Consider the following 13,105-nt stretch of genomic DNA (forward strand, 5'->3'; position numbering starts at 1 on the left):
TCTTGCCTAAACTGGGTAAGACAGAGCAAGGCCTGGAAGGGGGGTCTGGCAAACTGGCTCTTGGCCTCAGCTATAAAATCCAAGCAGTGCTGTGGACGGGAGGATTGTGCTAAGGCATTCTAGGCTCAGATGGGCCCCGGGAGCCTCTGCCGTCTGACCCAGCCACTTGTGGTCCACCCAAAGCCCCCATTGTGCAATATTGGTGACTCAGAGGAGGTCCTGCTTTCTATCAGATTACAGAACCTGAAACAATGTCAGGCCCCAGAACCATTCTTCCTAGCTTCCTAAGAGAAGTTCTTCAGGCCTGGCCAGAAAACATAGAAGAATGGAAAAATGGCATTGGGAGGGAAAGGTCAGGCAGCTGGGCCTCCCGATGCTGGGAGCAGGTGGCCGATGGACCCAGAGAGCCAAGTGCCACGGCCTGCGGGCACAGGTGGGTGGCAGTGACCCCACAGATCATCTTGAGCCCTGGCTGCTGATGCCGAACAGGCGGCAACTCCGCTTGGCCTGGCCGAGTAGTGTGGCCCCCCACAGCTCTGGCTGCTGGGACATTTCAGGACACGGTCCACAAGGCCAGTTCTGTGTGTGAAGTCAAATGCACCTCAAGCAAAACTGCTCGTGTGTGTGTGTGTGTGTGTGTGTGTGTGTGTGTGTTGGCAGTGGTAGAAGGAAGCTAAAATGGCACATCTAATACTTGGAATAACCAGGCAGCTACCTGCAGCCCCACGGTCCCTTATGGAGCAGCATTTACAGAACTCCTGCTGTATGCCAGGAAGTATATTGGTTATCCTGGCTCTAAGTACCTCTCACATCGGCCCCATTTCTCTGTCTCCTCTCCCTTTGGCATGGAGTTTGTACCCCAGGTCTCAGCTGTGTGGTGATGAGAGTCTGTGTGTAAAGACTCACCCTCCCACCACCTCACCCAGAAAACTCAGGTTGAAATCTGATTCACGCTAGAATGGGTCATGAGGGCTCCAGGCGGGCCTGGCAGGGCTGGCTTAGTTGGAAAGCGAGGCTGCCCCTCCAGCTGTCTTTTCTGCACATGCCAACTTCCCCTTCTCTTTCTTCTGACCTGAGATGAAGTAGCAGGAGACCCTCACCAGACATGGGTGCCATATTTTCAGGCTTCTCGGTCTCCATAAACCCTCTATTCTTTATAAAAATTACCCAGCCTCGGGTATTCTGTGATAGCAACAACAACAATCATAACAAAAAACCAGACTAAGGCAGGTAACCTTTGAGAATGGTTCCTGGTAACCACAGCAGCTGGAGCGGTTTCCCAAGGTATCCCAAGCTGGACTGAGGGGCTGGGGTCCACTCTTCCAGTTGCCCTGGGGAAGGAAGCAGCCCCCTTTCACTGGGGCAATGCCCCCAAAGGACTGGCAGCTCTGAGACACAGGCCTGGAGGGTCCAGAGCCTTCCAGACTCTCCTTCTAGGGGCCATAGTCTAGTGACTCAGCTGCTAGGAAGCTGGGAGGAGGGACTGAAGAACTCACAGGCCCTGGGCCTATGAATGAGTCTGGATGACTCATTCCTGAGCCTTATTCCCAGCCTTGCTTATTCTAGGTGCTGAAAAAACTTTTGTCTCTGATTGTCAGTTCTGGGTGATACCCCAGAGCCCTTATTTTGAGGTTCATCTACTTCTTCTTCATGGTATGCCACCACTGCCTCTCTAATAAAAGTTAATAGCTAGCCAGACACTGGTGGCTCAGGTCTATAATCTCAGCTACTCAGGAGGCTGAGATCTGAGGATCACAGTTCAAAGCCATCCCCAGACAGGAAAAGTCCATGAGACTCTTATTTCTAATTAACCATAAACAAGCCAGAAATGGCTCTGTAGCTCAAGTGGTAGAGTGCTAGCTTTTAGCAAAATGAGTTTAGGGACAGCACCCAAGCCCAGAGTTCAAGCCCTAGGACTGGCAAAAGATAAAATAAAATTGATAGCTTATGACATGGATATGAGTTGTGTTCATGGCTATTGCCACAATGATGTTGCGTAATATATTGCCCCCAAACTCGATGGTTTAAAGCCATATGCAATTACTTAGCTCCAGAGTCTGCATGCTGCTGACTTGGGCTCACTGGGTCATTAGTCCTGACTATTGGCTAGTCTAGGATGGCCTTGGCTAAGGCACTGGAAGGTAATTCTATCAAGTGTCTTGCTGACCTGCTGATCAGAAGAGTAGCGACCAATGTCTATACGTGGCAGAGAGGCTGAATGAATAAGCCAATCCTTTTTTGTGGGGAAGGGTATCAGTATTAGTGGAGCTTAAACTTAGGGTCTTGAGCTCTTGCTTAACTGCTTTCACTCAAGGCTGACGCTACCACTTGAGCCATACTTCCACTTCTGGCATTTTGCTGGTTAATTGGAGATAAGAGTCTGGTGGACATTCCTCAGATCTCAACCCCCAGAGTAGCTAGGATTACCCAGCATCTGGCTTGGGACCAGTGTTTATACAAACCTCTCCTGGCACCTCTTGGGCAAGATAAATGACATGACTGATACAGGTTTTAAAACAAAACAACATGGGTGCTGGGTGCCGGTAGTTCATACCTGTAATCTTAGCTACTCCAGAGGCTGAGATCTGAGGATCACAGTTCAAAGCCAGCCTGGGGCAGGAAAGTCTGTGAGACTCTTATCTCCAATGAGCCACCAGAAAACCGGAAGTGGTGTTGTGGCTTGCCTTGAGCTGAAGAGCTGAGGGACAGCACCCAGGCCCAGAGTTCAAGTCCCATGACCCACAAAACAAGGGGGTGTGTGTGGGGGAGCTCTGGGCTTCCCATGGTGGTGTATGGTTGCAATCCTTGTTGTCTAGGAGGCAGAAGTACGAAGATTGAAGTCAGAGGCAAAACTGTGAGACATGTATCAAGAGGTAGAGCACCTGCCTAGCAAGCACGAGGTCCTGACTTCATGGATGCGGATGTGGGTGTGGATACAGGGAGACTATGACTGCTGGACCACCCTGCCCCATGCGCTGCCTGACGGGAAAGGAAGGCCAGCAGGGAAATGCTCAGAGCCACACTTGACCATGGCCAGTCTGAGAGGGTGGTCAGGGTCCTGAGGGCTTGCTTTCCTGGTCTGGATGACAGCAGCTTACAGCAGCATTGCCCGGTGGGGCCCAGGACTCCGAAGCAGCAAAATGCCAAGGTTACTCATAGACCTCTGCAGTTATGAAGTTATGGGAGCCTGGTGTGTGCAAGCCAAGGCCCTGAGGGGCAGGGGAGGGGGGCGTGAGTTGGGGAAGGGGTGGGTGGGCGGGGCTCACACAGAGCTGGCAGCCCTTCCTCCACCACAACCACACAATCTGGAGCCCCTGGCTGGAGTGGGAGGGGATGGGGGCAGGATGAGGACAGACTCAGCCATTGGGTATGGCAATGCAGGGGGGGCAGGAATCTCCAGAGCCAGACTGGGTGGTACTGAATGGTCCCTCCCCCGGACAGAGCTGCACACCTTTCTCAGCCTACCTCTGCCTGGTGAACCCCCACCCCGACCCCAGCCCGCCCTCCTGCTGCTTCCTGTCTCTATGGCTCTCCTCTGGTTAGCATCCTCCCCTTTGTACACCCCTTCCTTCCTCCCCTCACCACCCCTTACCACCTCCTCCCACCTCCTTCCCTCCCCTTCTTCTCTACCCCCTCTCCTCCACTGTACTCCCTTTCCCCCTCCTCCTCCCTTAACCTTTCCTGTGTTCTTCTCATCTTCTTCCCTCCACCTCCCCTCCCCTTCTCTGAGCTGGAATGGAAGAGACGCCACCCAAAGGAACACAGTGAGTGGGTGAGCACAGGGCTGTACAGCCCTGCTTGGATATATCAGCTCCTGCGCGTGCGCAGCTCAGGAAGGCAGGAGAAAAGACCATCCTTTCCCTTGGCTCTCCTTGGCTGTACTGGGGTTGGAACTCAGGGCCTTACATTTGCTAGGCAGGTGTTCTACCACTTCAGTCATACCCCAGCCACTTTTTTTTGCCGTAGGTAGGAAGGGTCTCTCACATTTTGCCTGGAGCTGACTTCCACCTCTGCCTTCAGTGAAGCTGGGGTCACAGATGTGCACCCACATACCCAGCTTGTTGGTTGAGATGGAGCTGTCCTAACTTCTGACCTCCATCTCTTAAGGAGCAAGAATGACAGGTCTGTGTCACCTCTCTGATTCACTTCCATGGTGTGTATCGATTACTTCCAGGTCTCACTGGAGGGAATTTGACCTCAGTCATCTATGGGAAGAATGGTGCCCCAGGCTTTCTTGGGGGCCAGCATGCCAGAGGCCTTGGTCACTGGTCTGTCCCAGGTGTGGTGGGACTCCAGCCCCTACCCTGCACCGCCTTGCACGTCTGCCTCTTGTAGACGTGCAGATGTTGGCAAGTCCAAGAGTTCTGGAAGCTTTCTACTTCCCAGTGCTGCTGCCCAAAACTTCCAGAGCCTATTCCTCAGGGAAAAAGCAATGAAAGACACACACACACACACACACACACACACACACACACACACACACACACACACACACACACACACACACACGTGCACACAGAGTGAGGGCCAAAAACTAACATGGCCGAATTCCCACTCCTATTCTCATTATTCTCCAAAGAATAATGAGAATAACGTTACTAAAAATATCTAAGTTCGATATCCTGCTTGTTCTGTGTCTAGCATTGTTCCTTATGAATAATTAACTCATCGGTCCTCATCACACCCTACCATAAATTCAGTGTCATTTCCATTTTTCCAAAGAGCAAACTGAGGCAGGTGGTAATTTGCTCAAAGTCAAACTGGCTAAAAAGCGTCACAGCTGGGGTTTGAATCCAGGTGCCAGGCAGTGTGGGTGCTGGCCTTCGAGTGGCTACATGCCTCCATCTCTGGGGCTCTGGGAAAAAGATCCAGGATGGACAGACCAGGTACCTCTGACTTGATGGTTGATCTAGACAGATTGTCCCAACTCATCGATGTGTAGTATTGATTTCTGAGTCACTTCGACTAGCCTTGGAGAAAATGTAATCATCTGAGAGGGATTTCACAGGGATGGGGTGCTTTCCCTGAGGGGGTGTTCCAGCGCTTGCTCACCCTAAGATCAAAGAAATTCACCTCCACTGAGGTGCCAAATCACAGGAAGTTTACTCTCACATAAGTGGATGCCCTGTGTCGGAGTAAGTTTCAGGATTGGCTAGATCCAAGGACTTCAGCTCTACCTCTTTGCTTTCCCAGCTCTAACTATATCTGTTTTATCTTTAGCCTGGCTTCCTTCGTGGTGCCAAAATGGTAGCAGCTGCTCCAAGTCTCACACCCACATGTCCAGCTGTCCAAAGCAAGGGAGGAATTTCTTTCCCCGGTTTAATTTTAAGAGCAAGAAATCACATTCCCATCTCTAGCTCAAACTGTGTCACACACCATTACCAGTCATTAGAGAAACATTTCTGGTGCATCCCCACCCTCACCATTAATGTTGCACGATGATTGGCTTGAGTTCAGATTCCTCAACCAATCATGGGAGTGCCCCAGATGATGGGATGTCACTTGGACCTATCAGGCTGAGCCCTTGGACAGGGCGCTTTGGGTCAGGACTGGGAATGATGCTGAGGAACTCAAAGCCTGAAAGAAGAGGATATTATTGAGATAGGGAAGCAGTGCCTTTTCACTCAGAATCAACTTTTGCCCCAGGAGTTGGGCAACTAGACTGGCATGGATCCTTCTTTGTGATGTGCCCTGGCTATCCTGGAAGCTAAAGCCAGACAGAGCAGGGGAAGGAAGGGAGATGGAGAGGAGAGGACTGGTAGAGGACTGCGACTCCCTGGTGACCCTCTTTGTTTTGGGCCACCTGCCCAAGGTATTCCACATCTGTAGAAACTCTTAGGAAGTCATGGCCTTCTTACCCCATCACTTTCTATATCCTATGATTTAGGATGTCATCTACTTGACTGACAGTTCAGCAGAACAGCTCTCAGTGGAGGAAGGGCTCTGTCTGGGATTGTCTCCTGGGAGTCTCAGGCCTGGCTCACTCGGTCCAGAGCCTGGCAGTCTCTCTCACTCTGCCCCCAGGGTTAGAGTGAGTGGAGGGCATTTATAACAGAACCATTCTAGCAGGGCTGACTGTTTTAGGGGGGGCCCCAGATGATCAGGTGCTGATGGTGTAAGGATCCAAACTGTCTCCCAGACTGTGTTCTAGGTGACACCCTTGAGAATGGACACAGATGCATGCTGGGACAAGGGAGTGGGGGGGGGGGGACAGGAGAAGCAATGAGAAGTCCAGCCCAGCCCTGGCTCCCAGGCTTCTCTAGCTGCTGCCACCATTAGGTGCTAGACACAGTTCAGGGGTCATGATTGTCCCCAGAATTGGAGACTGTTTCATTTAGATGTCAGCTGGAATGCAAGCCTTTCTGGAGCTCCAAGTCAGCATGCCAGACCTTCTTCTAACTTAAAATTGTGCAAATGGGCCTTAGTTGTTTTTTATTCTTGAAGCAATATTATTACTAAAGTGATCTCACTGTGGGGTGGAAAGAGAAACAGTTCTGAACCAGCTTCAGCCCAGAGTCAGCAAGTACTGGTGTTTTTGCCAGGAGAGTATAGGTAGTAGCCAGAAGACCTGGAGAACCACATGCAGAATTTAACACTGAGCCGTCTTAGCAATGCCAAGTAATGATAATGGTCTTATCCATGTTATGCTCACAAAACCATACCAGATAGGTTATAGATGCAATATATAACAATCAGTGGTGCACTAGTGTCTCGTGCCTATAACTTTAGCTACTCAGTAGGCTGAGATCTGAGAAATGTTCAAGGCCAGCCCTGACAGGAAAGTCTGTGAGACTCTTATCTCTAGTTAACCAGCAAAACGTTGCAAGTGGGGCTGTGGCTCAAGTGGTAGAGTGCCAGCCTTGAGTGAAAGAGCTCAGGGATAATACCCACAGTACTGAGTTCAAGTCCAGTACTGGCATGCGTGCATACACGTACATGCACGTACACACACACACACACACACACACACACACACACACACACACACACCATCAATGAAGAGATTCATGACCATAGTCAACATGAGAGCCCCACGTCTGATGGTGGTTCTGTAGTCCGGTGAGCATACACCGCCTTTTGCAGGGCTGCTGAGGATAGATGCACGGCTGCACAGGCAGGAGATACGGTTTGATGTCTGAGTTTGTTTGGGTTTAAAGGCATCCGAGTAACTGGTCTCAGTATTTACAAGCTCATCAGAGCCAAATCGCTCCCAAACTGGGCCTTGAGCTGCCAGGAGATGAATGGAGGCCATAGGCTTGGCAGGAGCGTCATCCGAGACCAGGTTGGGATCAGGCCCTGGAGACTAAAGTCCCTCTGGGGGCAGGAGAAAGGCTTATAACCCTCCACCCCACACCACCTCATGCAGCTCCAAGGTAAGTAGTAAAGACAGCAAAATAACATAATAATGAAAGAACTACTGAGCTGAGCCCAAGAAAGGGAAGGTGAGCAGGAAGGGAGCAGAGCTGGGAAGCACTGAGTAGGGAGAAGGATTCTTTCTGAGGCCTTCTAATAAGCGAGGCACATCCGCCCTTCTTCAAAGAGAATCATCTCTTTGTCCCCTTATGGCAAGTCAGAGATGGCCAGTCTGACCCGAGGCTGTATTTCAAGGTACTATGCTTTTATTATCGAAGAAAATGGGACCTCAGAGTAGCTGTCCCTTAATATACGCAGATTTCCAGGATGGATAAAGTGTACCAGACACGTGGGACCCAGAAGTACAGATATCAGAGGGCTGTGGTGAAGTAGTCCATGTTGGGTCACTTGGCTTCAGCTCCTCTGTCTGAGCCACATCACCCTGCTCTCCGATTCTTGTGCACAGTCTGGCCTGGCCATCTGGGATCGTCTCTCAGCATGGATGGACATTCATATTCACTCCTGGGTTTGCAAATTCTGATGTGGAGAGATTCATATCCGGGCTATCTGCATAGGACCCAGACAGCTTGCCTGACCGGGACAAGAGGAGAGGCCCCGCCTGCAAATGCATGGTCTGAGGCTGCAAGGGGGCACAGAGAGGTTGAGGAAGGCAACTCCGGCTGTCTGGGGGCAGGTGGGGGGTCGGCAACCCCGCTCACTGCAGGAAGGGAGCTCAGCCCTAGAGCACCCTAAGGATGAGCCTGCCCTGGTCCATCATGAAGATAGCGAAGTGATCAGTGGCTAGCATTGAGGTAAGAGCAGTAAGTTAATCCAAGTCACATGAGTCAGGAAGATGACCAGAAACCCTTCTGTACAAGCAACTCATGAAAACCAGGCACGGAGGAATGGACTGGTACAAAAATGAAGTAGCATCCACTTAGGTGACCTTGGTCTAGACTTCTCAGGACATGAGAACATTGGGTGGAACATTCTAGTGTCCTGTAGTGCCAGGAGTGCTATGCTGTATGGAACGGCTCTGCACCCTTCTTACCCACGAATGCCCAGGGGTCCTGCAGCCTCCTGTCAAGGTCCCCATTCTCTTCCACTGGTGTGCCCAGACTGGGAGCCACCAACCCACAGAGAACCCTCAGAAGAGTTCGCAGCTGGATGATGGAGGCCGAGGTGGGTGGGTGGAAATAGTAGTGGGTGAGAATTGGCTAACTTTGGAAAGTTTCTGGCTCTACCTGGGAAGTTCGTCTGACAGCAGAGCCAGCATGACTCATGGCAGGTGAGGCTCCAGGAGAGGGCCATGAATGTGGAGGTGAGGGGCAGGGGTGAGCGGCGACCGGGCCTTGCCCTTCCTTTGCTTCTTTCCCAAGGCTTCGTGGAAGTTGACTGTATATAGCTTACATCTTAACCTGTTTATAAAATCCAAATGGTTATGCATGTCTTTACTGAGTGGTGCAGCTATCACCACCATCTTATCTGTAATGACCGGATGGACAGGCTTTTGCGGGGCGGAGGACGCAGGGCAGGCCTCAGGGATGTGGTCAGGGATGGACGTGGAAAAGGTCCCTCCAAAGCCATCCTGAGAGTTTGCCTGCAAGCAGCAGGAAGTCACGTAACTCCGGGACCCAAACTCCTCTGGCCTGAGCTGGCTGAAGGGCAGAAGCAAGAGTCACCCACAGAGTTAGCCAGAAACCAGGAACGAGTGGCTGTCAACCAGCGCTCAAGGCCACAGATCACTGGGACGAAGGCTGATGATGTCACTGAGGCAGGATGGGAAGGTTGGAGGTACCACGGAGGAGGGGGTGAGAAGGGGCAGAGGTAAGGTGAAGAAAATAGGGGAGTCAGAAAGATGGTGGAGAATGAGGCGGGGAGAGCAGAAGGAAGGAGATTTGGATGGAAATCTAGTGTTCCTCTCTAACCCCTCATGGCTCCTTCATTTCAGTCCCGCCATTTTCCCCTTTCCCATCCTCTGACCTCTCTCTATTTCTCCTCATCTCTGCTGTGGTCTAGTCCAAGCCACTGCCACCTTCTCTGGAGCCAACCAGAACTTTCCAGCGCTTCTGCACCCAGCCTCCAGAGTTGCCATCGAAAAGGGAGACAAAATGGCAACTTTGCTAAAATACTCAGGGACCCTCATTTTTCCTCACCTAGCCCCACGCTATCCCCTGCTCCCCACTTCTGGTCACCAGTTCTGGAACAAGCCAGGTGTGTCCTCTTCTCCCTTAGCACACTTAGCAGGCCCAGCCTGCCCCTCCCAGCCCTCTTCCTGGGATTTTCTATCTGTGTGGATCTGCTGCGGTTTCCTCTGTCTTCTCTTTCCTTGGAGCAGGTCTCAGCTCTGTACTACCAATTTCAAGGTGGCTTTAGTTGGTTGCTCAGCCCATTGGAAACCTTGATTTTTTTTTTCTTCTGACATTGGGACTCTTGGTCACTAGACACTGGTCTGTGTGGCCTGTCCCTCCCTGTGGGGAACTTCCTATAGAACCTTCCACCAACTCTTCTGTCCTACTGTCTGTGGCATTTGGGCAGATTGCATTTTTCTCATTTATGGTGTCTGGAGATGAGAGTGAAATCTCTCTCTCTTCCCCCCTTGCAACTTTTTGCTCTCTCTGACAGGTTGCCAATCTGTAAATGTTGTTTGGGTTTTAGTTTTTTTACCCCCTCTTGGTTGTTTTGATGCTGTGAAGTCTTTCTTGTGAACACCAGGTGCTGAAAAATTAAAAGTTATCTCCTCTATCACCACCATCAAAGCAAGGAGGAGTGGTTGCAACTAGTCTCTGCTGTCCTCAAGAAATCTGGCCTGGTGTCAACTCTTCTCTCCCTGAGGCTGAGGTTGCTAGCACAACCAGGTCCTCTTCAGCTGCCCAGCCTTGGAGTAACTCAGGAAAGAATCTCAGATAATGGGGTCAGTGCTTGCTCGGCACCAGAAAGAGGCTGAGGCATTTCCTGATCTGTTTTCTAGATCCGTTGTCACCTGCCATTTGACTACGGGGCCCTTAGAAGTTGTATGTCTGCCTGGTAGACTTTTAACCACCTAGAAGGCTTAATTAAGCCTTCCTGCTGAATGTTTTTAATTGAATTAGTAGCAGGAGAGTATTTTTAGATCTGAGGTGATTATTTCGTGTAACAGATCCGTGTCTGAAGATTCTTAAACCCCTAGATAGGCCAAAAACAGCTAAAGAACCAACTCTGAGAGTCTGAAAGCCTGACAGCTTGCTTTTAGAACTTTACCACTATTATACCTACTTACCCCACTCTGAATTGTTTCTCCCTAAGTACAGGGTAAGATGAGGTTGGGAAGAGAATTTTTTTTTGAATGCTTTACACAAGTAGTAAGCCTGGAGTGCTTATTTTTTGGTTTTGTTTTTCTCTCTGGCTTTGCTGGTGGGGGTGGGCTCTCTTCCTAGACTTTTGTCTCATTTGGAGCCAGGCTCTCATTTAGTGGAGAATGTTTTGTATACTATGTTAAGACAGTAGAGTAACACTACAAAGTTTGATTGTGAGGAATCTACAGGTTCCAAAAGGAAGCAGAGTGTAATTCTAGCTACTCTGGGAGGCTGAGATATGAGGATTGCAGTTTGAAGTTAGCCCAAGCAGGAAAAATACGTAATACTCTTATCTCCATTTAACCACCCAAAGCCAGAAGTAGAACTGTCGCTCAGGTAGTAGAGGGCTGGCTCGAGTGAAAAAAAGCTAAGGAACAGTGCCCGGGCCCTGAGTTTAAGCCCCAATATAGTGCACATGCATGCATGTGCGCGCACGCGCGCACACACACACACACACACACACACACACACACAGCCAGCAGGCTCTGAACTAAAGCTTTGAAATGTGTTCAGCTATGCTGATTGATTCAAATGAGGTACCAGATGGCACGTCTTCAAACGAATGCTCTAGAATGGATTGTCAGGGCTCCAGTGAAAAACATGACATTAAAGTCCAAATGAAATCTTCAGACCTTTCTAGAAGGATCCTTCTGTATAAAATTGCAAGAGGAGCTTAAAATTACTTTAAAAAAAAAAAAGAAACACCGATTCTTTCACTCGGGTCCATGAATTAACTAACAGCAGGGTAAAGTCGAGGCTCCCCAGTCTCCTGCATTTTGTACCTGTGTTCTTTGTCCTGAGCTGTTCTCTCCTGAAGTCAACTTGCTGCCATCCTGGAATCTAGAAAAGGGCCTGGACCAACCTGCCAGACATTAATGCAATAAAGTTCCAGCTGAGCAATCCGGAGTCAACAGACCATCAGACCACCTGCCACCACCTCTGGCCACACCTGTGACTTGGGCCTTCTTGACTATGTCTACCTTTCTCTCTCCTACTCCCAATTCTATTTACCCAGAACTCATGAAGACAGCTGAAGATGTACTGAGGTACTGGCTTCCCATGGCAGCTATGTAATAAGTCCCCTTCCTCTGCCTTTCACCATGTCACTTTATTTGGCATATACAGTCCCTGTGGGACTCCCACAGTTTGGGTCTAAAACCCCCGTTTAAGATTCTGGTAACATGAAAAATGCAGTGTGGAAATGACAGCCTGTGACTCCTGGTTAAGGTACCTACACTGTGATTATACAATGATCAGGAACCATCTAACAGCACTGAGAACATGTCAGCTGAAGTCAAGCTGATCCAGTCTCGCACGCGACCAGAAAGATCCTGCAATAAACCCCAGGGTGAGGTGTGGTGGGGCAGGATGAATTCTATTTGAGGAATTTTCCACCTCCTGGGATAGGCTTGCCAATTCAGATATGCCAGCGAGATCCACGCAAAGATATGGGACAAGGCATGAGTGTCCCAAAGGAAGATGGCATGTGAAGACAACTCCTGGAGGTGGCCACAGGCACAGACAAGAAATCAAGTTATTTCTTGTTTCTTTTGATATTTGTGGTATCAGATGATTCTTGCTTCTTTGCCTTTAGAGTGAGTTTCAGTATTTCTCCATGTCTTTTTGCCCCTTTTGCCCAAACCTGAAAATTCAGGGATGGTTTTTTTTAGGAAGAATCAAGTACTGTTCCTTCTGAATCTCAATTAGGGTTTGCTTTAGTGACCTATAAGAATCTCAGGGCTTTCCCACATCTCCCAATGCTCACTAAGCAGTTGCAGTCATAGTTTTCTAACACTGAACTCAGGTCCTTCCTGGAAGGGGCACAATATGGACTGCTCTGAGCTGCTACCAGGTGAGTGCCCACACTGGCACAGTCAGGGTGCTGAGGATTGTAGCACTTGTGGTTCATTAGAGGCAGAGAGTCTCAGGAGTTCTAATCCATAGCATGGCTTTCCTTAGAAGTGGATTTTCTTCCACCAAGCAGGGTGCATATTGTTAACAAGAGGATGGCAAGGAAATATAGGCACATGTAATTACGCTCATTTGTTCCATGCAATGCCTTCTTTCTGGAATGGTGGTATTTCCTCCTTCCAGCTCTTTCTGGTCTCTGTACTCTTCACAGCCCCTCATCCTGCAGAGTCCTGAACCACAAAGACTCCTGAAGGGTGTGGTGTCTTCTTCTGCAAGTCCCTTGGGGCCTTCTGCTGCTTCTTGGCTCTGCCATATTCTCCTTGGCTTTCACACAGCTCTTTCAATACACCGCTCACTTTACTGAATGTTAGATCCCGTGTCTTATAAACTTTGGCCATTAACCACAAGCTTAGCTCATCAGACCCCATCCCATTTTGTTGTCCTCATACAATGTGACAAGGGGATCATTTCTGAGAAATCCCTTCCTCAAAACTGTGCGTGGCTGA

The sequence above is a fragment of the Dipodomys spectabilis genome, unplaced genomic scaffold (genome assembly GCF_019054845.1).
Source record: "Dipodomys spectabilis isolate Male_0828 unplaced genomic scaffold, ASM1905484v1 ptg000233l, whole genome shotgun sequence".
NCBI lineage: Eukaryota > Metazoa > Chordata > Mammalia > Rodentia > Heteromyidae > Dipodomys > Dipodomys spectabilis.